This window comes from Xiphophorus hellerii, chromosome 21 (assembly GCF_003331165.1).
Source record: "Xiphophorus hellerii strain 12219 chromosome 21, Xiphophorus_hellerii-4.1, whole genome shotgun sequence".
Classification (NCBI taxonomy): domain Eukaryota; kingdom Metazoa; phylum Chordata; class Actinopteri; order Cyprinodontiformes; family Poeciliidae; genus Xiphophorus; species Xiphophorus hellerii.
In genome coordinates, this window is record NC_045692.1 from 17,720,631 (window position 1) to 17,747,155 (window position 26,525).

General features: G+C 38.7%; 1 long non-coding RNA gene across 16 annotated transcripts in view; it reads left to right on the top strand.

Annotated features, from left to right (window-relative positions):
* Positions 1-26,525, top strand: part of LOC116711980 (uncharacterized) — a 56,044-nt gene that overhangs the window by 9,499 nt on the left and 20,020 nt on the right. The window lies entirely within an intron of this gene.

Consider the following 26,525-nt stretch of genomic DNA (forward strand, 5'->3'; position numbering starts at 1 on the left):
CATGGTATTTATAAGATTTTCATACAGCAACAGTCTCCAGTCAGAAGCCTCTAAGATTTGTTGCAAGACTGACTGCTACCAGTCAGTCTTCAAAGACTCAAAACGACTCTTTGAAGATAATTAGAAGATGTGAGTTAGGACATTTAATTCTCCTTTTAGATAAAGAAAAAGTTGCAATGAATTAAGTTGAATTATATACATTAATATATTATTTAAAAGCTACACACAACACTGGTTAATTCATTGAGCTTAGAGGGCTTTTTATGGCTGAGTGGTTCTCTAGCTCAAACAAAAAAAATGCAGAAAGTAGGCCTTAAAAATAAAATCTCAGATTTTTTCATACCAAATTGAATTTCCAATTTTAATTAAAAAAAATGTCTCGCTTTCTGATCTTAACTTCTCTGAGTTGACCTGAATTCAAACTACAAATAATTAGAGGCCGTAAAACTCGCTTCTCAAACCAGACAGGCTGGTCTTGGCTGACAACATTCTGAATGGAAACCCAAGGTGCATTGGTGAAAAAAATTAAGACTTTCCTAATATTAAATCTTCAGAAACAAAAAATTAGGTTAATTGATTACAACAATTTATCAAAGGTGTTCAGAAACTAGACTAGCAAGGATGTTTTCACACCAGACAGTTCGGTAGACTTGATTGGGGACCAAAATTGCAATATTTATTAAATTTTCAGCTGGTGTGGTTCGATGTCACACTGCACTGTGTCAAATGAAACAAACGCTTAGAAAAGCTGTTCCTCTCCTCACCTGTGGTGGCGCTGTATCACCACTAGGGCTGAAACGATTCCTCAAATGATTTGAGTACCTTGATTATTAAAATTCCTCGAGGAAAATTTATCTGCCTCAAAGCTTTGTTAAATTATGTTTCATTATCTAGCGCACTGTGTTCCGGCCGGAATATTATTTGTGGAGGGCAGCGCTCTTACTTCCGCCTCTGAGTTGTTGTGAAGTGCTAGCAGCATGCTGTTGAATTGTGCGGCGCTTTGTCAGGGTTTGGGGACAAATAAGGATTGTTGAATTTGGCGGCACAATGGTTGGAGTACGATATTTTTTGCACTGCCGGGACCGCGTCGTCACGGTTTGAGAGAGAGAGAGAGATCCGATTCCTCGATGAATCATATTCGATTACTAAAATATTCTTTTACAACAGCCCTAATCACAACCTTCTTAAAGAAGGAAACCTCAGAAGAAGACACTGAAAGTGACTGCCTTCTTCACAAAATGTAAATAAAAATGGAATGGCATTAAATTTCAGAAGTTGTAGGATTTTTCTTCAATCTTTAGCAAAAGACCACAAGCTACTTCTTCCACTAGCGCAGAACTCATGAGTTTGTTTGGTTGCATTTACCCAGAATGCCCTGCGCTATAGTTCTCTTCCCGCATTTGAAGCTGTCTCTGGTCCACTTGGTATTCACATTTGTATTCAAACAATGGCAGTGTTCACTACAACAGAATAGAGACAGAGGTTTTTAGATGGACCACAGTTTGTTTTGTTTTTTTGTCGGCATCAGAGTTTGATCATGCATTCACAGCTTTTCTAACCATCCAGACTTTCTAGACAAACAAACCAGACTTCAATTAAGCTGACTCAACAGGGTGAGTCAGGGACCACCCCTGTTAAGTCACCTTAATAAAAACCACAGCAAAAGAACAAATCTTTGCCTAAAAATGAGAGAGCTTAAACGAATTTTGATCTGCAACATTGTAAGATTTCCTGAAGGTAATTTGAAGAAAGTCTTTTCTTCTTCAAAAGAAGAAAAGACTGCTTTTAAGACACTTTTAAGAAGTCTTTTCCTTTTAAACATTCTCCAAGTGACAAAGATGTTTCCAGAAATCTCCGCTATATTTTTTGCCTGCTGTTTATCGCCTTAAACCTCATGCTTGAGCCCCATGCAGGCTCAGTGATGTGCCTCATTTTTGACCGGCAGAGTCCCTGGAGTGGCTTTGATTGCCTTTTTACTCCCCCTCCTTTGTAAGCCAATAGGAGAAAACTTCCCATCTGTGGGAATTGATACCTCTGCTGAATCATACAGTTGGAGCCCCTCCTTTTTTACTATCTTTGCTTGCACCCTGTCACCCCTTCAGCTCCTCCTCCACATTCAGCCTGTTTGGAGTGAGCAGGGGGGTGGACTCGTCTTATCTTACTTCTGGGGATGCAGGACATGTTGTGTTTGCCAACTGGGTTTAAGGGCATGTTCTGGTTGAAAATAGCACAGAGTTGCAAAAGTGTGAACATTTCTGGTTCTGTAGTGAAGATGTTTTAATACAAACCATTCAAGTGTTACTCTGGCTGTATTGTTTTGGTTAATTCTCCACCTGGAGGATGAATTTCTCCCCAAGTCTCATGCAACCTTTAACAGATTTTCTTCTAGTATTGCCAAACTTTTCAGTCCCTGCTGAAGAAAAGCATCCCCACAGCATGATGCTCCCACCACCTTCACTTGAATCAGTATTAAATAGATACAGAGTTAGAGAGGCATGTTTTAAAGATGTAGCTCATTTGCGTTTTCCTAGTGCGAACCCAAATGGGATGAAAATGCATTTTCTATTATATTCCTAGAAAGCCCAGTGGCTAGTTAAGCAATGGCTGTAAATATTTCACCAGGACCCGTGCTTGTTGTGGACTGAATGTGCTTGAGTCACATAAATCCAGAGGCAAAAATGCCTGGCTTTTACCCAATTGTCTTTGCATTTAAACTCATTTAAACTTTGCTGTAATTGAAAGGAAAACTAGTTGCTCTCCTGAAAATGTGTTTTGTTCTTCTCTTTGTGCCTCAGATCATTCAACAGGTTTAAATATCAGACAAAGAGAATTAGAAAGAAAAGACAATATCTAATGATGACAAAATGGTAATGAAACCAATGGTTGTGCCATCAATAACAGGCAATAACTCTTTTTTTTTGCAGAAATGTTCCAATTGATCAATTTCTGAACATGAACAGCCTGTCCACAGGGTTTCAGTCTGGACTTTGAATAGGCCTCTCCTAAACCACAGTCACTGTAAAACAGAGTTTACCATCTATTCTTGTGATTATTTCAGTTTTGGTTCTTTTACTCACTGGAAAAATATCAGATTTTTGACTTTATGAATGGCCTATCACTTTTTGATGCTGATCTAGTTGAAAATCTTTGGATTGGGGTCACAAGCCGACTACGTTGAGCTTTTCTAATACAATAAATAATAACTTGACTGAATGCAACTACTTAGTTCTTCACTAAACCAACTTTTATTTTAACAATGAAGAAATATGTTTCTGTTTTATTGCCATAAGGTGTTATACTACTAGATTTTGTTACAACGATCTTCTGAGAACTTTGCTGGTAAAAACGTATCAGTTAGAAAATCCTCATTTTAGGGGCCCAGATGATCACAGCTGTAACATTAACTCCATGTAAGCACTACTTTATAACTGTTTATTTACCGCAATAAGCCTTTACGATGGGAAAGGTGTGCCAGCCTGGGCTCCTGGGGTCTCCTGCAGTCACAGCAGCTCCTAAAGCAAATGTTTATTTATTGGTGCTGTAAATGGCAGCTCATAAATCATTTGGCTCCTCCTGTGCAGCTTTTCTTTTTCTTTTTTCTCTTCTGGTTATCCATGGAGGACAGTTGTGAAAACAGTGATAGCGAGTGGCAGCCAACTGACGCCTCCAGGCTCTAATGGAGATACAGTGAGGGGAGGAGGAGAGTCTGATGCTGCTGACCTGTCAGTGCGAACCCAGCAGGCTCATCCTGGTCCTGATTAATGGTTCTGCATGTCTGCAGGGGAAAGGGCCCTTTCATTCCCATTCACTGTTTATTTGCTCACAACAGATGGGGGGCCCCCTGGGGCTCCTACCTCTCCTGCCTTTTGGTTTCAGGGTCTTTTATCTTTATCAGTGAGCATGTTCCTAGACAAAGATGTTTGATCTACAGGTGGCCGCTGTTCTTCTTCACAAAGTCGCAGAACGCTCTAAAAACAGCAGCCCGGTTCTTCAGCATCCATGGGTCCGCAGTGTGGCAGGTTGAACCCACTTCCTGTGCTGCAGGGAGGGACGCTGACAGGGTGACACATCTGGTGGCATGTGCTCGTTAAATAGACGCCCAAATGGTAGCTTTTCAACCTAAAGGCCCTATTTAAGGGACTGCATTGAGGCTCTTTCCCTCCTGCTGCTCCTGCTGTTGAGCGCTCATTATGTTACTAATGGAGAGACAGACAGAACTACAACAGGATGGAGAAGCTGCCAGAGTCAGGTAATATGCATTAAGGTAAACACATGAAGAAGGAAAAGGAGAAGTAAGTGCAATATTCCTAGATCCATCTGTGTTGGTCCCACTGAGCCAGGGATGGGTACCGAAATCGATACTTTTATAAGTACCAACCGAATTCTGTCAGTACTACCGAGTACCTATTCACGTAAAATCAAAAGGTACCATGTTTCGGCACCTAAACGCATCATTGTGACAGTATGGACGAAGAGTGGGGGATTTTCCCTGCTTGTTCTGAATGCAAGAACGTAATGACGTCAGCAGCCGCTATGTCAGTAAACAAAGCATGGCCAATGGAAAACGCTCAAAGGTACGGCTCTACTTTTCCAAAATGCGGTACGTATTACGCTTGTTGCAATATTAGCGACATGAAGTACAAGGCCAGCGGTGGAAACACAATTTGAGAGAGCAAATGGTTAAGCACAAGATTTTTCTTAACGCTGAAGAATGCGCAATTTGATTTTGACAGCCTCAGATCTACAACTCCTGCATTAGCCGCCGTTAGCACGCCTCCATCTGTCAAATAGAATGCCTTTTATTTATTTTAACTCTATCCTCTTTTGCTTATTTGATTTAAACTTATTTGTCCTCCATGAACCTCCATCACAGTTTTTCTTACAGGGGAAATGACAAATAGGAATACATGGAGCTGGATTTTAATTTGTGCAATAAGACAAAACACTGCATTAGTTGTTCTGAAGAGTTTTCACTTTAAATATCTGTGATGTTACAATACAAAGAGTTGGATTTTGTCTTGATATATTTGTTAAATTATATATATTGAGAAATAAATATGTTAAATTAAATAAAATAGTTCAAAAGTAACAAAAATTGGTACTATTGAGTACCAATACTGATTCCCAGGTAGCAGATATTGGTACCAAATCGATTCAAATGTCAGAGGTACCCATCCCTACACTGAGCAGAGCCTGAAGGATCTGAACTGACGGAGCTTCTCCAACATGCTGCCACTATGAGCGACACAGTTCTAGATTCGTTATTCATTATCACACCAGTTCAGGCCAAGGATGCTCATCACTTAGATAAACTTTTTTCAGGTTTCATTTGTGCTGAAATTGCTCTCCAGATGCAGTAAAACATGTGCAGTACATCCTGTTATCATTCGCAGTCCCTCCAGCCGTATAGTTCTGTACAGTGCGACATCTTTATGAGCCAGATTGTGAATCTAATCAGCGCTTTGTGCCAAACGAGACAAGTGCAGCACCAGACTGAGAAATGCCTCATCCCAGAAGCCTCTGCGCTCCGCCGGGTTCCTGGGAGCCTTTCATCCGCAGAACAGATTGTGTTCCCTTCATGAGGAATTCCACATCTTGGATGGAGAGAACAGTTTTACGCTCCCTGTTAATTGTTACATATGTACAAATTGAATCTATTGTTCAGCCAATGGGGGATTTTCAGTTTTTAACATGTCTTATCCTCCTCTTCCTCTGCTGTGGTGATGTTGGACAATGTTTCCTCTTCCTGCTGATGGCTGTTGTTCTTTTCACTATCAGGCAGAAACAGGACGGGGAATTTCTAGCTGCTGCTGATTTATCTCAGATTAGATTTAGCTCCTTTAGCATGAGATTGCTGCAGTGTATCGTATAGTGGGAAGCCCATTTGACTGATGGGTGTAAAAACTCCTTGATGTTTTGTAGCTTTACATACACATGATGTACGGAAAGCATTTTGACATGTGGTGACATTTTTTAACTGATTTCTTCCTCCAGCCTTTTTCCTGAGATGGTTTGAAAAGCAGAAAAATACGTTGGAGAAAAATAGATATCTGTCTGTGTTTTTGAAAAGTGTTTAAATCTCTGGAAGTTTTTCACATTTTATTCTTTTAAGGCCACAAAATCTGACTCAGAATCTGGAGGGAGCTAAAGATTAGGGTAATGGCAAGGAGCTCTTTCAAAAGCTCATCACTAATAACATAAAAATCAACATTCCAGTAGAAACATGCAGAAACTTGATCAGGAGGGCTGCAATGCTATGAATATTTATCCATTGATTACTCAAATGTGTTTAAATAATTGTCCATGTCCTATTTTTGAAATAAAATGTAAATATAAGTGATAAAAAAAATAATTTTACATAGTTTTATCTTTTGAGAAATGCCTCTTGTTTCATGTCGAAAACAAACTTCTTGTTTGAACAAAAAATTATATTAAAATCAAATAATTTTTAATTTTACAGTGTAACTGAGACCAGAGCCAGTCGTCCTTTTGGGTCGTTTACTGCAGGTTTTCCCTCTCTCTCTACTTCCATCCTTCCTGTCAAGAACATATGAAATACCATGAATCATTTTCTATCAAATTTACAATTATGCACTACTTTGTTTTAGTCCATCACATAAAATCCCAGAGAAATGCATCCAACTTTGTTGCAGATTAGATACTGGAGAAAACGAGAGGAATCAGCTCATTTCTGGTTCAGTTTCTTTTTTTCCACTTTCTCTCAAATGTCATCAAGTTTGTATCCTGCTGGCTTTTATGCAGCTCTGCTTCTAAATGAATGAATGAATGCTGAATTTACAAAATCGCTTCAATTTGCATGTGTCTCCGGTTAATAGTTTGTAAATTCTCTCGTTTTGGATTGGTTGAATAGTTATTAAAATACGTTTAACGGCAGTTTAGTGGCCGCCTCGTTGTTCTGTGATGATGTGTGTTCTCTCGGCTGTTGTCTTTGTCTAAAACGCTCTTCACATGGCGATCCAGCCCACCTCTGTTTAATCTCTTTTGGGCCTGAGCCATTTCTAAACGCACAGATTGCCTCTTTTCACAAAGACCGCATTGTCAGCAGGGTTGTGATGCTGCGCCGAGCCCCTGCCCCGGCGGACCCCCGGGTCTCTGAGCCCTGCCATGTCCTGAAAAGGAGGTCGAACCTGCGGGAAGGGAACTCCGTCGCAAAGTGGCCTGGTGCTCATCATGTCGTCATGTTTTGCCTGAAACTTTTTTTTTTCCCCCTCAAAAAAAAAAAAGAAGAATTTGCTCTGTTGAGTGAGTTCAGCTTTATCGTTAGGCAAGCAAAGGCTGACGTGTAAATATTTAGCCTTCCTTGTTTGAGAGGATTGAAAGGCGCATGGAGAAATGAAAGGGACCGAGACCCTTCAACTTTTACAACCCGGATAAAACGAGCTGAATTAAAGTGTGCGCCTGGGCTTGGGCTTTCATTGATAAGAAGAAACAATAATTCATCACAAACCAGTGTTTACTTCAAAAAGATAAAATGTTACCAAGTATTTTTGGTCTAGTTCTAGTGCAAGTATCTTAGTACACTTGAAATAAGCCAAAAAAAACTTACAAGTAACTTTTTAGCAAGATGCAGGAGCTTGTTTTAATTCCTTAATATTGATGAAAAAGTTAGATTTAAGTAAAACAATCTGCCAGTGGAACTAGTGCTTCTTCATCCATATTAAATAAGATTACTTTTTTTTTCTTGCTGAAAATTTATTTGTATTTTAGTTTTGTCGTATTTCAAATGTTCTAAGATATTTACATTAGAAACTAGATTACAACTAATTACAGAAAGCTTTCTGGATTGTATAAACTCAAATAGTTGATCCTGAGATTAAATATCTGTAATGGGTTGTTGCTAGTGGAGCAGAGACTGCTACAGGCTGCTGGCTGTTGGGGACAAATGACCTGAATGAGTGGACTGCGAAGCATTTTTTGCTGAATAACTAGGCAACGTTCATCAGTATCGCCTTTCCAAGCAGACCTGTCACTAAGATCACGACCTTTTAAAAGCATTGGTGCTTCGTCAGAGCAGCAGTTATAAGACTTCCTCATTTCAACTGCTTTACTTAATTGGAAATTCCACATTAGATGGTGTTCATATTTCTTTTTTGAGGGTTTTTCCTCAATATGTCAACAATAGAAGTTAAGGTATCGATTAGTGAATTAAGAAGGTCATTCATCTTGAGGTTCATACATCAGGTGTTACTTTGGTATGAAGTTCACTCTGAGACACTTTCAGGTATATTTATGTTTCATTCTTTAATACATTGATCTTCTCCTGCTGCCTCGCAGCCACAAAATCTCTGCAAAACTACTCAGTAAAAGAAGATGGATCTTTACTCTTTAATGCACCATCCACAGCTGTTGGCACATCTGGTTAAGGAATGTAAATACCATGATAATAATAAAATGTTGCTTTTTTGCCGTTGCAAAATCTAATACCTTAATTTACATTTCATAGTAAATTTAAATGTATCTTGCTAATAGATCAAATTTTTTATTTTCTTGGTATATTAAACTCATAAGCCCACAGCATCACAGATCCTCCTCTGTACTTATCAGTTGACATTTGTGGTGCTCTTACAGTTTATCCTCTTATCTTTTGAGCCAAATCCAGGACTCCAGTCGCACACGCAAACTCATTTCTAAATGTCATCGGTGGCTGTTTAACAAAAGTCAACAGACACACATTAGACCTGCAAAGTTTTCTAAATCGGTCAGAGATGGTGAACGGTGGACGCTTCCTTAAATTTCTGTAGGTGTTTGCGTGCTGCAGTCACACAGAGAGAGCTGAGAATACGACTGGTCAGATAAATGTTGGGGATGTAGCATGGATGAGGAGAGAAAATATTGAAAAGTTGAGGCCTGAACCGTCCAAAAATACTAACACTCTGACACAAAGCCATGAAACAAGTTGATGATCCAGTTAATGTTGCCAGAGAAAAACGTATCTTCACTAAGTTCAAGTCCAAAATAAGTCTTCGTAAGAAAAATGTCTTATAAGTAAAGAAATGTTCAGTTTGAGAATCTTTTTTCAGTAAGGAACTTATGTTGCTAGAGGTTCTGCTTATAATAAAGAACTTTATGTTCAGATTGTTAGTTAATCATTCAGTCAATAATGTCTTTTTTACAGTAATTTAAAAAAAGGGACTGCTGCGGGGGAGAAACCCATAAAAATGCAGTGCAGCTAATTTCTGTTCTGGTGCATCTAAGGAAAGACAATAGGTCCACCAGTCCAACCAGTACCACAAGTTATCCAAGCCTCGCTGAGAAGTTGATAAAACTCCACGTTTGCATTTCTAAGCAGGACAGAGAATGTTTTTTCTTCTTCTCTTTACAACCAGTTAGTGTCTAATGGTTCTAATGGAGAGTCGATGGCCCCAAAATACCAATTTCTGCTGCAGTTTTCTGAGAGTGAGCTTCGGGTTTTTCCTTTTTCCGTTACCGCCATCCTCCGGTCTGTGCATGGGATTAAGATAAATATGGGTTCTGGTCCAAACTTGTTGCCAGTGGCTCAGACAAATAGGCATGTGTGCCACATTATAGGTAAACCCCAGTGGAAGGGAGAGTCATTAATTATTAATCAATAGTGTTTATATAGCTACTCCATTGAAGAGCCAGTTAAAATTAATATTTCTTATTGAGAGATTTATTCTAAGCTTTATCAAAGATTAGATTTTTCTTAATTTCTCAGATTATGGTTCAGGTTTACTCATCTTTACCACAAATACCTGTAATTATTTTCATAGTAAAGGTAAAAAATGTTTCCGTTTACTCGGTTTGGGTCTTTTCTCCTATAAAAGACGAGGGAAGACGTCAAATTAAATTTTAATGCTGGCTTTTCATGATAATAGCGTCATTCTTACAACAGGAAACAAACACTGCGCCGCCAGACGGCTGATGAGAAGGCTTGTTGTTCCTTTATTGGATTTGTGCGGGAAGTTTCTTAATGACTGGATGTGGACATAAAAGGAGAGCGAAGCGTGAGGAATTCAGTGAATGCCGAAGAGAACAGTTAGTCTTACATCGCCGTTAGCTAATATGACAGATTTCCACAGGAATTGTGCGTTTTACAACAATTTCACACAAATATGTTCATTTCCAGAGGAAGTCGGTACTGAATAGCGCCAGTGGTTCAACAAGTTATCAGCACTTAGTGACTCAGAATCACACTTTTGGTGTTAAAGGTTCATTTGATTGTTTTTTTTTTTTTTTTAATGTAATCAGCTAACATCCGTATTTGCTATAAAAATAAATGGGTAAATTCAAAAAACCTCATTTAGGCATGAAAAAAAGAAGGAAATAAATTTTTTAAACATCTATTCTTCAGAGTTTTCCATACAACATGCGTTAATAATGTAATGTATGTGTGTTATAAATATATAAATAATGCTATATATCGTGTTAAAAGAAAAAATCTAGATTTAAATGGCCTTGTGTGTTACTGTTTAAATTTTTTTTTAACTAAAACTAGGTTTTTAGAAATACTCTGTCTTTTAAGCACTCCACTGAAACTGGAAATCGCTAAACTTGAATATTCTTTACTCAGTTACACCTTCTACTCCCTGTGACCTGGAAGCTCTTAGGTTCAATTCATTTACTAACAGTAAAAAAAGCGCATTTTGAGTTTTGGGTCACTGTTGGTGGGCAGATCAACCGACTGTCTCATTTCTCTTTTCTTTGACCTCAATTTTGTTCTCAGGGAAGATTTACTTTTCAGCTCCAGGAATTGAAATTACTTGTTAAAGATAATTGGATAAATAAATAATAATGTAACTCTACACCTTCTTATTTTAAATCTTCAACTTGGGTGGGATTCCTGATCTGCGTAACAAAGAGTGTGGAGGAGAAGACAAGTGACTCTTCTTGAGTTTCAACTTCTGAGCTTTGTATCTGAGAGGACGCAAAGCTGAGAAAGACACACTGAGGAGGAGTAGATAACGTTTCAGGAGTAGTTTTTGCATAACTAACGTGAGTTGCAAGCTGATCACATCAGATCTCTGTGAAGTTATGTCTCAGGTTGTGTCAGTGTTTAAAACCCAAAAGATAAATTTTCCTTGGGGGCGTCCCAAACATCTTCATCACTTTGCAAATTGACTTAAAGAACCAAACAAGTATATCACAGTTGCCTATTTATTAAGTTAAGCTGTCAGGTTGTAAGGAAATTAAATGCATATCCATTTACAGATTTATGCTAGAAAAAGAAAAACAACAACACTACCATGCATGCATTATTCATATCCTGTCGTCCACACTGAAATATACAACCGTGGTCACTATTTCACTTTCACTGGATGCAGCTCATGTGTCAAAGCTTTTCATTATGAGAAAGCTGAGAGGTGCAGCCAACGAATGAGATGAACTTTAAATCGCTTTACTGTAGTTTCACTGAAGGTTTGATGGTTGGTAAAAATATACATTCATAAATATCTAATGCTTAAAAAATGATTCAGGACATAGTACGGTTGTTTTTAATTGATGCTTGTTTCAGTGTCTTGCAAAAATATTTGCAGCCCTTGGAAGTTTTTCACATTTTGTCAGGTTAATACTGTAATTTATTGTATTTTATTAGCATTTTATGAGAGAAACCAACACAAAGTAGTGCATAATGGTCAAAAAGGAAGAAAATGATGCATGGTTTTCAGTGTTCTTATGAAAAAACAATCTGAAAAGATTGCTGGTATTTGTATTCTGCCTCATTTACTCTTCTCCCCCCCCCAAATAAAATCTGATTCAACCAATAACCTTCAGAAGTCACCTGATCTAACCTGTGGATTTATTCTCAGTATAAATCCAGATGTTTAGTAAAATCCTCAGTGGCTTCTTAGAACAAAACATTGGAGAATAAAAACATGACAACAAAGGAACACAGTAGATAAGTCAGACAAATTTGTGGAGAAGTAGTAAAACATTATATCAACACTGCAAACATTCACCTTTCAAAAACGAGAAAGAAAAGTACAAACAGTGTACAGCTCTGGAAAAAAATTACAAGACCACTTCAAAATGATCAGTTTCTCTGATTTTACTATTTATATATACATATATATTTTTATAGGTATATGTTTGAGTAAAATGAGCATTCTTCTTTTATTCTATTAACAAGTCTCCAAAATTCTGAGCAAAAATGTTGTATTTATTTCCAGAAAATGAGAAATGGTTAAAATAACAAAAAAGATGCAGTGCTTTCAGACCTCAAATAGTGCAAAAAAAACAAGTTCATATTCATTTAGAAACAATAATGCTAATGTTTTAAACCAGGAAGAGTTCAGAATCAATATTTGGTGGAAAAGCCATGAGGTTTTCAATGGGGTTCAGTGCAGTGGGCTCTTCAGTTTTATATATATTGCTGAAAATAAAATAAAACTCTTCCAACAGAACAAGAATATGTCACTTGTCAAGACTTTCCAAAACAATCTTATGTCTAACCTTGATAAACTCGTAAATACCTTAGTATATTTTCACTTAAAACAACCCAATTTTAGTATTTGTGGTTACAACAAATAAAGTATGTGAGAAGAAAATGTTTTAAATGTACATATAATAAAAAATATCAGTTTTACCATTTTTTTCAAGGAATTATTGCATTAAGTTTCCACCACAGTGTGACATAAAGGGGACCAGTAAGGCTTTTTAGAACAATTGTTCTAATGATGAGGTTATATTTTTGTAAAATATGTATTTTTTTCATTTCCACAAATATCAACACACCTTAGAAGAAAAGATGCATCTTCTCTTTTGGAAAAAGAAGTTTTTCTTAAATTTGAAGACTAAAAACACAAAATTAAAATGTGGTTCTTTAAAAATAACCAACAAAATTCCTGTAGTATGTCATGTAACATTTGTGGCTCTAGTGAAGCTTCATTTATCTGGAATGAGGGCAAAAATGTCTCTTTTGATTGTAAAGAGAGCAGACCTTTGGCCTAGTCAAAGCCCACACTTAAGAATAATAGGGAATCTGTAGCAAAATGCTACAGATTCGGTCTATTTGAGATGTAAAACGCTGATAAAGACACACCCCAAAGACCTGCAATTAAAAACAAACACCTCATATTTATATTAGCAAAAAATAAAATAAAACAATGATTCATTTTCCTTCCACTTTACGATCATGCACCACTTTTGCAGCCAAACTCTTCTTCTTGCCAGGCACTGTAAGTTCTGGAGTCTGAATGCTCCAGCTTCCTTTATTTTTTTCTTCTTGATGCTATGGAGGGAGGGAAAAAAAACGAAAGAGGAGTGACCATTCATTCTGGATCTGCACCTGTTGAGCAGTGCGTAAGTCTTTCCTTTTTTTACGTCTTGGATTTACGACCTTCAGCTGGAGAGCCGACCTTTCGCTCGGCCTCCGCGGCAGAGCGGCAGCAGCTGTGGTGACTTCGTGTAAAAAAGACGACGAGAGGGCGCTCCACTTCCTTCTGCGCCTTGAACCTGATTGCGGCGCCAGTTGACACGGCCGGGTTCAAGTTTGTTAAAAAACACTTTTTTCAGAGAGAAAACTCAAAAAAGACACTTTTAGTTTCTCCTCATGGCCTCATCTGTTGCCATTCATAAGCCTGAAAGCGAGGCCGGAAAAGACCTTTGGAATATCCCCAGTTTTTCATATGTGTGGTCCTTGGCAGCAGAAAATGGACTTTTTATGGGGCAAGCAGCTGCGTAAGGAGAAACATTAGCAATGCTGACTCACTACAAAGAATAGCTCAAACGTCTTGAGCCAATTTATTTCTGGTTTGGACGTGAAAGAATCTTGCAGGCATTTCCACAGGATAACAGTGTTTAAGTGGGAGGATACATTTTTTGCTTTCTGAAGGAGCCTTGAGGCTCTCCTAGGAGCAAGCTGTCTGTCAGAAATACAGATCTCACAGACAGATCTGTAAGAGTTGTGGCTAATGACGCCGCAGCTCTTAAGAAATTTCTTGAACTCAGAATGACTAAATGGTAAGGATCCCGTGCTGCATTGAGGAAACGTTTTCTGACGTAAGCTCTGGAACAATCCAGATCTGAGTTTTGACCTTCCTCCTGGATTGTTTGCACCGACTTGTGCCGCCATGATTCTCATCTCGTCCTGAGAGGTTTTTGGGGTAATGAACTTGTTGCCGATGAAAGATGGGTCACAGATCACGCCAGCATCAGCAGTGCCTGCGGATTCCTGCCGGTTCACGTTACAGCTGAGATAAGAAGCAGCTGGAGCAGCTTGGCTTGGGCGGCAGAAACGGGATGCTGTTTCATTCAGCTGGTTAGAAGCAGATCCAACCCATCTTTCATGACCCATTAACCCACTGAAGTGGATTTGTCAGGGTGCGGGAGAGCTTTCTGAAAGGCTGTTGAGGTCTGAGCCAGTTAAACATGCTAAAGTTGTCTTTTTTTCTATGTTCAGACCAGATTAAGCAATGAGCTTTTTCAGAGCAGGCTTATAAATCTTTTCTTCCTTCTTTAGGTAACAAAAGTTGTTTAGATGTTGGCTACGATTACAAGACAACCAAGAATCAACCTGCCCTCATGCCAAGCCTTGATCTGGTAGTATAAGTCCACTCTTTACTTGCAAAAGTTCAGGGTTTTTTGTGTGACCCCACATGTGTTCAGTCAGATTTAACTCTGAGCTTTGACTAGGCCATTCCTACAATTTAGCATTTTCCAAATTACTTTAATAATTTGGATGCAATACTATCCAAGGAAATCCCTCTTCATCGTCAGCTTCATAGCAGATAAACAGTCTTGGTGAAAGTGGGTTGATGATTGGAGCTGTTCATAGTATCAACCCAGTTCCATCCGAACAAAAACAAACCCACCATGATGCTGCCACCACCTAGTTTCATTGTGATGGCTGGGTCAGAAGATGCTCAATGTCTCCACTGTCGCTCTAAAGTTTGACCAGTAAAGATGAACTTTGGCGTCAAACTACATTCCACTGAAGAGAAGGTTTTTATGGTCATTCCTATTATAGTTTGTTAATCTCTTAATATAAATGAAATTGTTGTCCTTTGATAAAACTATGAAATAAACATTTTACAGCAGGTAATTCTTAAAGTTGATCTTTCTTTTTTTGTTTTTCTAAGGATTATGTTGTGGTTACATTTTACAAAATGGCTCCTCAGGTTGTGAAAGTTGGTGACCTTGGTCTGGACAAGGTCCAGAATTCAGAATATTGAATGTAAAACAAACACAAAAGTTTGACTAAAAATCCTGCAGCTCCTTTAATGTCAGGGTCAACTGCTTTGCAGCATCGCTAACTAGCTGCTTTTTGTGAAACTCAAGAAACACATCCGTGCATTTATCTTTAGTCGCATTGATTACTGCAACAATGTCTTAACAGGTCTGCCTGAAAAATAAATAAGAGAGATACAGTAGATCTAGAATGCTGCTGCTGCAATCTGACTAAAACCAGGAAGACAGAGCACATAACCCTAGTTCTGAAGCCGTTGTATCAACCTTCCAGACTTCTCAGGTCATCTGGTTCTGGTCTGCTCTGAAGAACCAGAACCAAACATAGAGAAGCAACATTCAGCTTCTGTTCACCACAAATCTGGAAAAAAAACTTCTAGAAAACTGCAAAAGAGTTGAAAAGCTGAATTCCTTTAAATCCAGACTAAAAACCCACCTGTTTAGAGTTGCTTTGTTGGGAAAATAGATTCATTCTTGTCTGAATTTCAGCGTTTTATTACTTCTCTTTATTCTGCCACTGTGATGTAATGCTTCTTTTTTGTTTGATCATTGTGTTTTGTGTGGTTATCATTCATGTAAAGCAGTTTAAACTGCCTTGTTGCTGAAAAAGAAGTCTATCTTGACTTTTTGTTTCTTTATGAATTTTGCAAAAACGTTCAGTTTATATAATGTCATTGTTTTCCCATATTTTCTCCAATTAATGCTGGATCAACTGTCTTCACTGCGAGATGATTTAATGCGACACAGTAAGCCTGCATGAAGTGAAATTGTGATATTATTGTTGAATATTGCAACATTAAACCACATTTTCCTTGCTGTTTCTACCATCATGATGACTACCACTTTGCATAAAAGATATTCCACTTGGCTAGATATATTATTGGTATGCAGTGTGAATGCATGATATCTGAAGTATCTTAGTCTACCAAAACATCACACTTGCACTATTTTATACGCTGAAATTATTATTTCAATTTTACATAAATCATAGACTTCTTTTTTTCTACCTTTCTTCTGACTGATAACTTGACAAGTCTCGCCAAACTCTAGCTGAAAGATGCAAATATCTACAGCCTGGTTTGGTTTATTTTCTGTTTTTATCCCCCCCAAAAATCACAAATGCAATATAACTGTCAAAAAAATTACTTAAATATATATATATTTGTATGTATGTTCTTCCAGATTTGGTCTTTGGTTTAGTCTACACCACCCTGCAAACACATAAAATGTGTTCAAGCAGCTGAAGTTTAAACACAGAGCAATATGTTAGCAAATTATACAGAAAGTGACAGGAAGGGATGGAATGTATTTAGCCAGAATTCGGATCTTGCGATTAATTTGAGAGTAGTTAATTTGTCATGTTTACTTGTGATTATTATTGTTATTATCAAAAGTAATTCTGATAGCAGTTTATATTTTAATTTTTCATTTTTGTAGACTTTATTCCAGAGCAGGTTTTGGGAGATTAATTAGTAAACATCTTAAGTAGTCGTGATTTTCAGATTGACCAACTTACAAAAATCAGGAAGATTCTTCTTGGACAACTTAACTTCATTTCAGATAAATCATTGATTAATTAAGAGTAAATACAAAAGTATTTTTCCACAGTCTCCTTTTGCATTTAAATATCAGACATCTGTCTTTTTAACTAAATTATTTCAATATTCACTGTGTATTTCTTGACTTCAAGCATCCACTTAGTTTTTAAACAGGTTGTTTTTCTGTGTGTGAGAACGGTGAGAGTGTAGTAGGTGCAGTTCCTATTACTCTGCTTCATTTCCTGTTGTACTTTTTTGATATTTATCCCTAGAATTTGCTTGTTTAACCAAATGAACATCCATATTTCTTCCTGCTAATTTCTGGCTGTGGCATTGCAGTTTTCAGTGGACGGCAGCCAACCAGTACCCTGCATGACCCGCTGCATTTGAGACAATGCCTCCCAGCAATATCAAGCGATCAAGTGGCTGACCTGGTTTGTTCAGCAGCAGATGAAAATGGGATTTCCCACAGAGCTCTAGAGTCACACTGAGAAATGCCATCCAAGCACTCCTGCATGGCTTAGTGTGTTAGCAGGAGCTAGTTTGGTTTCCACTTATAAATAGCAGGGGCACGCTAGCGAAAGTGCTGGTTCAGATATGAGCGTGCAGCAGAGCCGGGACCCGATCCAGCCGGGCCGCTGTGTAGAGGTTTATGTGATTCACAGCTGACATTTCAGCCAGGCTCAGATACCAGACCTCTACAAATAGGGTGAGATCACTGGAAGAAGGAGAAGAGGAGGAGGAGGAGGAAGTGGTACCAGTTTAGCCGTGTTGGTTGCTAGCCTCACCCACATTCCTTCTCATACTCTGTCAGGCTCCTGGAAATAACACTTTCCCTGATATGACACGTGGCATCCCAGATTTCTGCTGCCACTTTTTACAGCTGCTCAGGAAATCAACTTTACAGCGAATGATGGGACAAGTTTGGAAATGTGACAGCAGGAGGAAGCATGTCTTCTGTCATTCGACCACTTCAGATGGACATTTTTAAGTGCTAATAGAACAGAAACGACTTTTAATGTCACACGAAAGGAAAATTTAGGTGTAACCGCAGCATCAGATTTTAAAGTGTAAAAAGTATATAAAAAATAAGATTACTAGAAAATCCTGTGGAGTTATTAGAAATAAAAATGTCAGACTCGTAATCCAAGGGATGTGCAACTGAGTTGGATCACTTTTCCAAAAATGTTGTTGTTGCGCAACACCCCCCCCCTCCTTTCTGTCTCTACTGTCTCACTCTCTACTTCCTCTTCTGAGAGGGGAGATGTGCTACCAGCTCTCCTTCTAACGGGTTAATTGAGTTTCCTAAATCTGCTGGGATTTACCCTGCCAAGAACTGAAGTAAACTCTGTTTAAGCTGGTTTCGAGAAACGATTCGCCTGGTTTTCTGACGGCCTACATCCAGGTGTCCCACCCTTCTTCCCCCTGTGAATTAGCCAGACTGAGCAGCCTACAGCCAACTAGTTTCACAGAGCACACCTGTTAACGGTCGCTCGTTCTCTATTTTACAACTTGCATTTCTTATTGAACCAGGTAGGTTTTAGTGACTCGGGTGAGTCCCAAGGATGACGTTTTAAATTTGGGCTACCAGCAACCTAAAAACATTTTAAACTTTTTCCTCTCCAGAATCAAACATCACAGCTATTTTACAACCATCAAAGAACCTTAAGGTGACTCATTAACTGAATGTCCACAACATCTTTTAGATTTTCTTTATGCTAAATATTTTATTAGTAAGGCAGTTTTGCAAGGGTCAGTACAGCTTAATTCAGTAGCAGAAATAATCAAATAAGTAAAATCAATCATCTAGTCTATCTTTCCCTACTGCTGACACTGAAAACTAAAAAAAGGGAACCTTTGAGAGAGACGGACGGAGTTTGACGTTTCGAACCCCAGACCTGGCTTGATGATGAAGAAGGTGTTGCAGCAGGAGGAAGATGTTGATCAGCGAAGGCAGGAATCTCTGTAGGTCTGATGATGAAGAAGGTGCTGCAGCAGGAGGAGGAAGTTGATCAGCGAAGGCAGGGATCTCTGTAGGTCTGATGAGCTTCTTCTCCGCATGGATGGTGAGGTCACACAGGACTTGGTGCTGGCAGGAAAAAAGGCACCAGTTCTTCTTCTTTGTCTTTGCCTTTGTCTTTGTCTTCATCTTTGTCTTTGGGGTCTGAACCCAGCTGATGAGAGAAGTGCGATGTGAAGCCACAGGTTGTGGGCCTGACCGGTTGGTCTCCATGAGCGGGACAGTCTTCGGCTCTGTGGCTCCGGCTCTTCTTCAGCTGCAGAGTTCTTTGTCCATCTCTTGGCTCGAAGCTGCCCGGAGGATCCAACGAAAGGTTCCTCTTTTGCACCCACCTTATATAGGGTTTATCCACCCTTTTGGTGCGTTTTCATTGGCTGTCTGCTTAGACAGATGACCTCACATCCATCACTGTCCTTCAGACATTATGTCCTGATGTCTGTGCTAATGTCTCAGAGTTGCTCAACCTCCTATGTCCATTGCCTGCACAACCTTTTACCTAAATAAGGCGTTGATCATCTCTGCTCTCCTGTTAGTTCCCCTTTTTCCCTTAACCGTTCACCTTTCACCTACTCTCTACCTCCAACATATCAGTGATGTTTAATTGCAGTTACACCTTTTTACACCATTTCAAGTTCAATGTCAAAATCACATTTATCACATTTATTTTCTTTAGCTTCTCCGATTTATCATTCATTTATAATTTTATAACTTATTAATTACTCTTATTATAATCCTAATGTGAGTTATTACAGATGTTTTCTAAAATGAAACCAAGAATAATACATGATTCTAATTATTTAATACTAAAGTTACGGTTACTGGTTTTTCTTATCCAATTACTCAAAATGTTTAGATTTCATTCTTTAAAACTTTACCTTTAAAATAAGAAATAGTCTCAGCTATTTTTATAAATCTGCAGGCTGGAAACTTCCTCTTTTTCCAGGAAACCTGCTTTTCCTGTTTCATGACTCTCTCTGTCTGACTATGATTTCTTATGATTAGATAGAAAAAAGTAGAATTAAAGCAAAGTTTGCATGAGACAAAACAACACACACAACCAGATTTATTTTATTGACACCTAAGTCTACTGTTGGGCCTAGATGTCACTTGAGTGATTCATTTTAAAGATAACTTTATTTATTATTACTGTTAAACTAAAATCTCCAGCATGGGGAAGTGGGATGAGCTCGGATTTTCTTGACACCCCCTCCACGAGGTCAGACCTTTCACATGCTGGGAGTCCATCACCCTCCTGCAGTTCGCCGTCCTCATCCCCTGGAAAGAGAAGATGTTCGTCTGGGATGTGAAGATGCAGATTCTTCATCCTCAGTTGTCACAGAGGGCTCAGTGTAGTCATCAAAACTCCACTTCTCTTGACACCCCCTCCTTGGAGTTTTGATTTCCCCCATGAGGTGATGAATGTCGAAGAAAACTTGGATCGCTCTGAGTCTTCTACAAGAACCTTCGCTGGATGAACTGTCGGTTCTTCAGGATGTGGAATGGTTCTTTAGGGAAGATGGGCTGAGACAGAAGGCCTCAAAAAAAAAAAATTTCTGGCTGTTCAGCAGAGCAAAGTAAAAAGCATAAGCATCATGACGCTTTATCTGTAATCATGATCCTTTTCCATTGTAATCCATCAGGTTGTGACAGGAGTTCTTCTTTAGCATAGTCCAATTTCTTCACGGCCCTCCCAGTCCAAAGCCTTGAAGTTGTTCTTTGAACGGCAACCTTCCTGTAATAGTGGCCAGTCTACTGTAGGATGGCATGGTGCTTGATTCTCTGGCCATCTTCTTGTAATGTTCTGGTTTGCTGTAGCTAAGAACTGGCTTGAGCACTGCTTCCTCATGGACCCCTTTCTCCATCAGTAGTACTGTGTTGAAGTTCAGTACTTGCTTTACAAAATCTTGGGCGTTGAATCTCAGCTTGATCACCGTAGTTGCAGGCCGATCTTGAGCTTTAATCCAAACTCTCTGCCCTGTTTTCAGTGACACTTCGAGCTGCAACTTCCCTTTTTCTTCTCTGAGCAAAAAGGAGAAGTGTCTTCGCCTCCCTGCTTTCTGTGACGTGAACGGAGTTCCTCTGCAGGGGAAGACCTGCTCTTCTAGCAGTTGTCACTGTGTCCATCAGCACCAAGAGGTACTTCTCACCCCTCTTTCCTGTTGTCCCCATTGGCTCTGCTACATCCATGCAGACTGAACCCCATGGGACTGTGCTCTTGATGAACAAACCTTCCATCCGCTGTCCTGGGTGCCCTGGGTAGCTGTGCAGAAAGTTGATGCAGTTCTGTTGAGTTCTCCTCATTTTCCAAACGATCTGGGCGGCCGGCTTCCTCCGGTTTCTTCCCCAGATTTTCCTCCTCGAAGTGATCATCCATCACTCCGTCTCCTACTCCCGTTGGACTGGGCCCCACGTTGGGCGCCACTTGTTGTTGCGCAACACCCCCCCCCTCCTTTCTGTCTCTACTGTCTCACTCTCTACTTCCTCTTCTGAGAGGGGAGATGTGCTACCAGCTCTCCTTCTAACGGGTTAATTGAGTTTCCTAAATCTGCTGGGATTTACCCTGCCAAGAACTGAAGTAAACTCTGTTTAAGCTGGTTTCGAGAAACGATTCGCCTGGTTTTCTGACGGCCTACATCCAGGTGTCCCACCCTTCTTCCCCCTGTGAATTAGCCAGACTGAGCAGCCTACAGCCAACTAGTTTCACAGAGCACACCTGTTAACGGTCGCTCGTTCTCTATTTTACAACTTGCATTTCTTATTGAACCAGGTAGGTTTTAGTGACTCGGGTGAGTCCCAAGGATGACGTTTTAAATTTGGGCTACCAGCAACCTAAAAACATTTTAAACTTTTTCCTCTCCAGAATCAAACATCACAGCTATTTTACAACCATCAAAGAACCTTAAGGTGACTCATTAACTGAATGTCCACAACATCTTTTAGATTTTCTTTATGCTAAATATTTTATTAGTAAGGCAGTTTTGCAAGGGTCAGTACAGCTTAATTCAGTAGCAGAAATAATCAAATAAGTAAAATCAATCATCTAGTCTGTCTTTCCCTACTGCTGACACTGAAAACTAAAAAAAGGGAACCTTTGAGAGAGACGGACGGAGTTTGACGTTTCGAACCCCAGACCTGGCTTGATGATGAAGAAGGTGTTGCAGCAGGAGGAAGATGTTGATCAGCGAAGGCAGGAATCTCTGTAGGTCTGATGATGAAGAAGGTGCTGCAGCAGGAGGAGGAAGTTGATCAGCGAAGGCAGGGATCTCTGTAGGTCTGATGAGCTTCTTCTCCGCATGGATGGTGAGGTCACACAGGACTTGGTGCTGGCAGGAAAAAAGGCACCAGTTCTTCTTCTTTGTCTTTGCCTTTGTCTTTGTCTTCATCTTTGTCTTTGGGGTCTGAACCCAGCTGATGAGAGAAGTGCGATGTGAAGCCACAGGTTGTGGGCCTGACCGGTTGGTCTCCATGAGCGGGACAGTCTTCGGCTCTGTGGCTCCGGCTCTTCTTCAGCTGCAGAGTTCTTTGTCCATCTCTTGGCTCGAAGCTGCCCGGAGGATCCAACGAAAGGTTCCTCTTTTGCACCCACCTTATATAGGGTTTATCCACCCTTTTGGTGCGTTTTCATTGGCTGTCTGCTTAGACAGATGACCTCACATCCATCACTGTCCTTCAGACATTATGTCCTGATGTCTGTGCTAATGTCTCAGAGTTGCTCAACCTCCTATGTCCATTGCCTGCACAACCTTTTACCTAAATAAGGCGTTGATCATCTCTGCTCTCCTGTTAGTTCCCCTTTTTCCCTTAACCGTTCACCTTTCACCTACTCTCTACCTCCAACATATCAGTGATGTTTAATTGCAGTTACACCTTTTTACACCATTTCAAGTTCAATGTCAAAATCACATTTATCACATTTATTTTCTTTAGCTTCTCCGATTTATCATTCATTTATAATTTTATAACTTATTAATTACTCTTATTATAATCCTAATGTGAGTTATTACAGATGTTTTCTAAAATGAAACCAAGAATAATACATGATTCTAATTATTTAATACTAAAGTTACGGTTACTGGTTTTTCTTATCCAATTACTCAAAATGTTTAGATTTCATTCTTTAAAACTTTACCTTTAAAATAAGAAATAGTCTCAGCTATTTTTATAAATCTGCAGGCTGGAAACTTCCTCTTTTTCCAGGAAACCTGCTTTTCCTGTTTCATGACTCTCTCTGTCTGACTATGATTTCTTATGATTAGATAGAAAAAAGTAGAATTAAAGCAAAGTTTGCATGAGACAAAACAACACACACAACCAGATTTATTTTATTGACACCTAAGTCTACTGTTGGGCCTAGATGTCACTTGAGTGATTCATTTTAAAGATAACTTTATTTATTATTACTGTTAAACTAAAATCTCCAGCATGGGGAAGTGGGATGAGCTCGGATTTTCTTGACAATGTGCATAATAAAATGTAATATAATTTACAGTACAGTACACCAGTGAAGAAGAACAGATTGTTCAGTAACAGTGAAATATTTTTTTATGAGTAATAACAGAGCTGGTTGTGCAACGGTTTTGCATCTCTAATTTCTACACTAAGAATAGAACCTAAAATTATTTTTCCGCAGTTATTTTTCTTCCTGGTTCCTTGTTCTGCATGTTTCAATGACTTGACTGGATTCAGAAGCAACTTTAATAAGAAAATGAGTTTCTGATATCAACCCTATAACTTTAGAAATACTAGTGAGGCATCTTTTAATGCATCGATTTCACTGAATCATCACCTGCTGACAAAACCCCAAAGCCATCACCAGCTCTCTGTCATCACTTAGGTGAAGTCCCCAAGTGCCGCTGCAACCCACTTGATCATGAAACAGTTCAACACCTCCTATGACAGGTTTCTGCATATATTCCTGAGTGGCTTTCTGTAGCGGGCGTGCTGCCTTGAAGTGCAGGAAGTGGAGGAGCAGCAGCCTGAGAAGCTCCAGTTTGAGACACAGCTGTCCATTACGACGTCACCGCCTCCTCTTCAGGCGGTTTCCACCCCAGCTTTACAACCACTGAGACAAACTGACGTGGCTTTTACAACTTCCTAAAAGGAGCGAGTTCAATTAAGTACTCATCTTCTGCTTTATGTTTGAAAACTTGATAAGTAACCTCATCCAACCATAAAGATTATTGATTCTAAAATAGAAAACCGGGATTTTTTTAGTCATCCCTAAGCTTTACAAAGTAAGTAAATAAATAAATAATTAAATAAATAAGTCCATTTAATTCAGGTATACTTGTTCACTCTAGCAGCACAGCTCAATTTCTGAAAAATCTAACCTATTATTTGAGTAAATGAAACATACTATATTGTATAGGGGGGTAAAATTAAGGTAGCTTAGGTGTGAAAGCAACTGAGTAACATGCCAAAAAAAAACATAATTTAGGTTGGATGTCTTTTTTTAAGACATCAGCTCAGTGAAATAGTTTGTAAGTTTTATCTAAAGTCTTTATTTAAATCCTAATGGTCTTAAACGGGTCCTAAGATTTCAGAAATTTGAAAAACCAAACCTCTAATTCAGGTAAATTTGCCCAATGGGGCTGGAGAGGATACATAAAATGACTATCTTAGCCAAATGTCACTGAAGGATTTTTATAATGCATGCTTTACTGTAAGTTGATTATTTTCCAGGGACTTAAAGCTAATAAAACTCCTGATGCCTGATTTTAAGTACGGTGGAGGAGCAAGGATGCTGTGGGCCTGTCTTCTGTTTGAGACGATTTCAAGCAAAAATCTGATGGACTCTTTATATGCTAAGCCATGTGACAGCAGGAACAGAATTAACTGTACCGCTAGTAATTCTGTAAAATTCAGTTGTTGTTTTTTTACGCAAAAGTTTCAGTGAGAATTCATCCAGTAAAAGAATAATTCATAAAAAATGTTATGCATTGTTGATTTGGACAAACTTGCCAAAAACTTTGTCCAAATAAATGTTTCGTGGGGCATGTCTGAAATCTCAACTAAAATCAAATTTAAAAAATGATTTCTTTATTATTGAAATGTTTAGTGAGTGTGAAATTGTAATTTCTTGTCTTCAACTAAATAATTCCCCTTTGACATTTCAGTTGAAATATTTGCAGACATTTTTTCAGATTTTTTTCTAAATGTTTTTAGCATTATATTTGATCATTGTGTTGTATAAGTGGATGTCAATGAACTGAAATCGATTTTCTCTCTGTTTTTGGTGAGGTGAAGACTTCTGCAACACTCAACGTATAAGAAGCAACTTTATTTTCAGATTAATACATGGCCAACATCATGGTCATTACAAATCACCAAACAGTTTGTGTTTAAATAAAATCACATAATACAGGAAATAATTAAATGAATCAGTGACACATTCGCACATAAACAGACTGACCATTTAGCGAAAAAGTTGAACCTCTTCAAATTTAAAAAGGAAATCATCTTCCTTAAAACAAGACAAAGTTGCACAACAAAATGCGGACTAGTCAAAGATACACATGGCAATCACAGGAAATATAATCAATATTATAAAATTATAAAATTTAATGAAAAACAAAAATACAAAATAGGACACATAGAGAAACTCATTAATAGATTCATCATTTATGCCTGTACTTTAAATAAAGTATCCAAATTGCCGCTCTCGTTTTAACAAACATCACTGTTTTTGCTTACACCTTTTGTTGTTTTTATATTTATAAAACCTTTATATTTATAAAAATGTGTTAAGAAAAGCAAAGCAAGCTGCTGAAGGCGGCTGGTTCTGTTCTGGGGACTTCTCTGGCACATCTGGAGATGATTGTGCAAAGAATGGTTCTTCACCAAATGAGACGTTTATGGAAAACCCTGAACCTCCTCTTCATCACCTCCAAACAACAGCAAACTGTCTTCAGTCAGAGGCTTCTTTGGCTCTGCTGTGATACTGACTGTGACTGCTACCTTCTTGCATAATAGTTTAAATAAAGCTGCTGGGGCTCAGACCATGCAGCTTTGTATTGCGATGATCTCCCAGTTCACATTTCAACATGTTATTGAGCAAGATGCTGAACTTTACGATGTTTCAGAGAAATGTGCTCAGTGGTTGTGTGAGTGATTAGTTCAGCTTTAGTCTAAGTTTGAACAGACATTTAAGAGCTTCAAAGAAATATTTATTTCTGCCCTTAAACATGAATGTTTGAGGTCATTAAATTTATTTTAAATTCAGACGAAGATAACCTACGTAAAAAACTGTTCAAGGGATGAGATAAAAAACTAACTCATTGTTTGACCTTTAACAATGCTTTTTACTCTAATTGGTAGAATTGTTTTAATTCAGGCACATTGGAAGTTTTCTAAGCATAAGCATCTAGTTTAAGATCATGGTCTTAAACAAGGTCTGGACTTTGACTAGGTCACTCCAAAGTATTCTTTCCCAGTAAATAGCAGAGTTGGACTTGCTCATATTCTTCGATCCTTCTGCAATATTCAGGCAATGATTTAAGAAACAGAACCATTAATTTTTCTCTCTACCAGAAACTCTTGAAGAACGTCATGTGATCTGTTCTTGAACGTCACCTCACACCTCACAAAACTCACCATCAAGTCCAACTTTGAATGCCTCAAAAAAACCGACAACTGTGCTTCAGAGTGGCCTAGTCGAAGTCCAGACCTACGTATATGAGATGATGTAAAACCAATCTAGAAAGAAGAGCTGCTCAAAATTCCTCCACAGTGATGTAAAAAACTAATTCACAGTTGTAACAAAAGCTTGATATCAGCAAACACAATTAGCTGTTACATTTAGA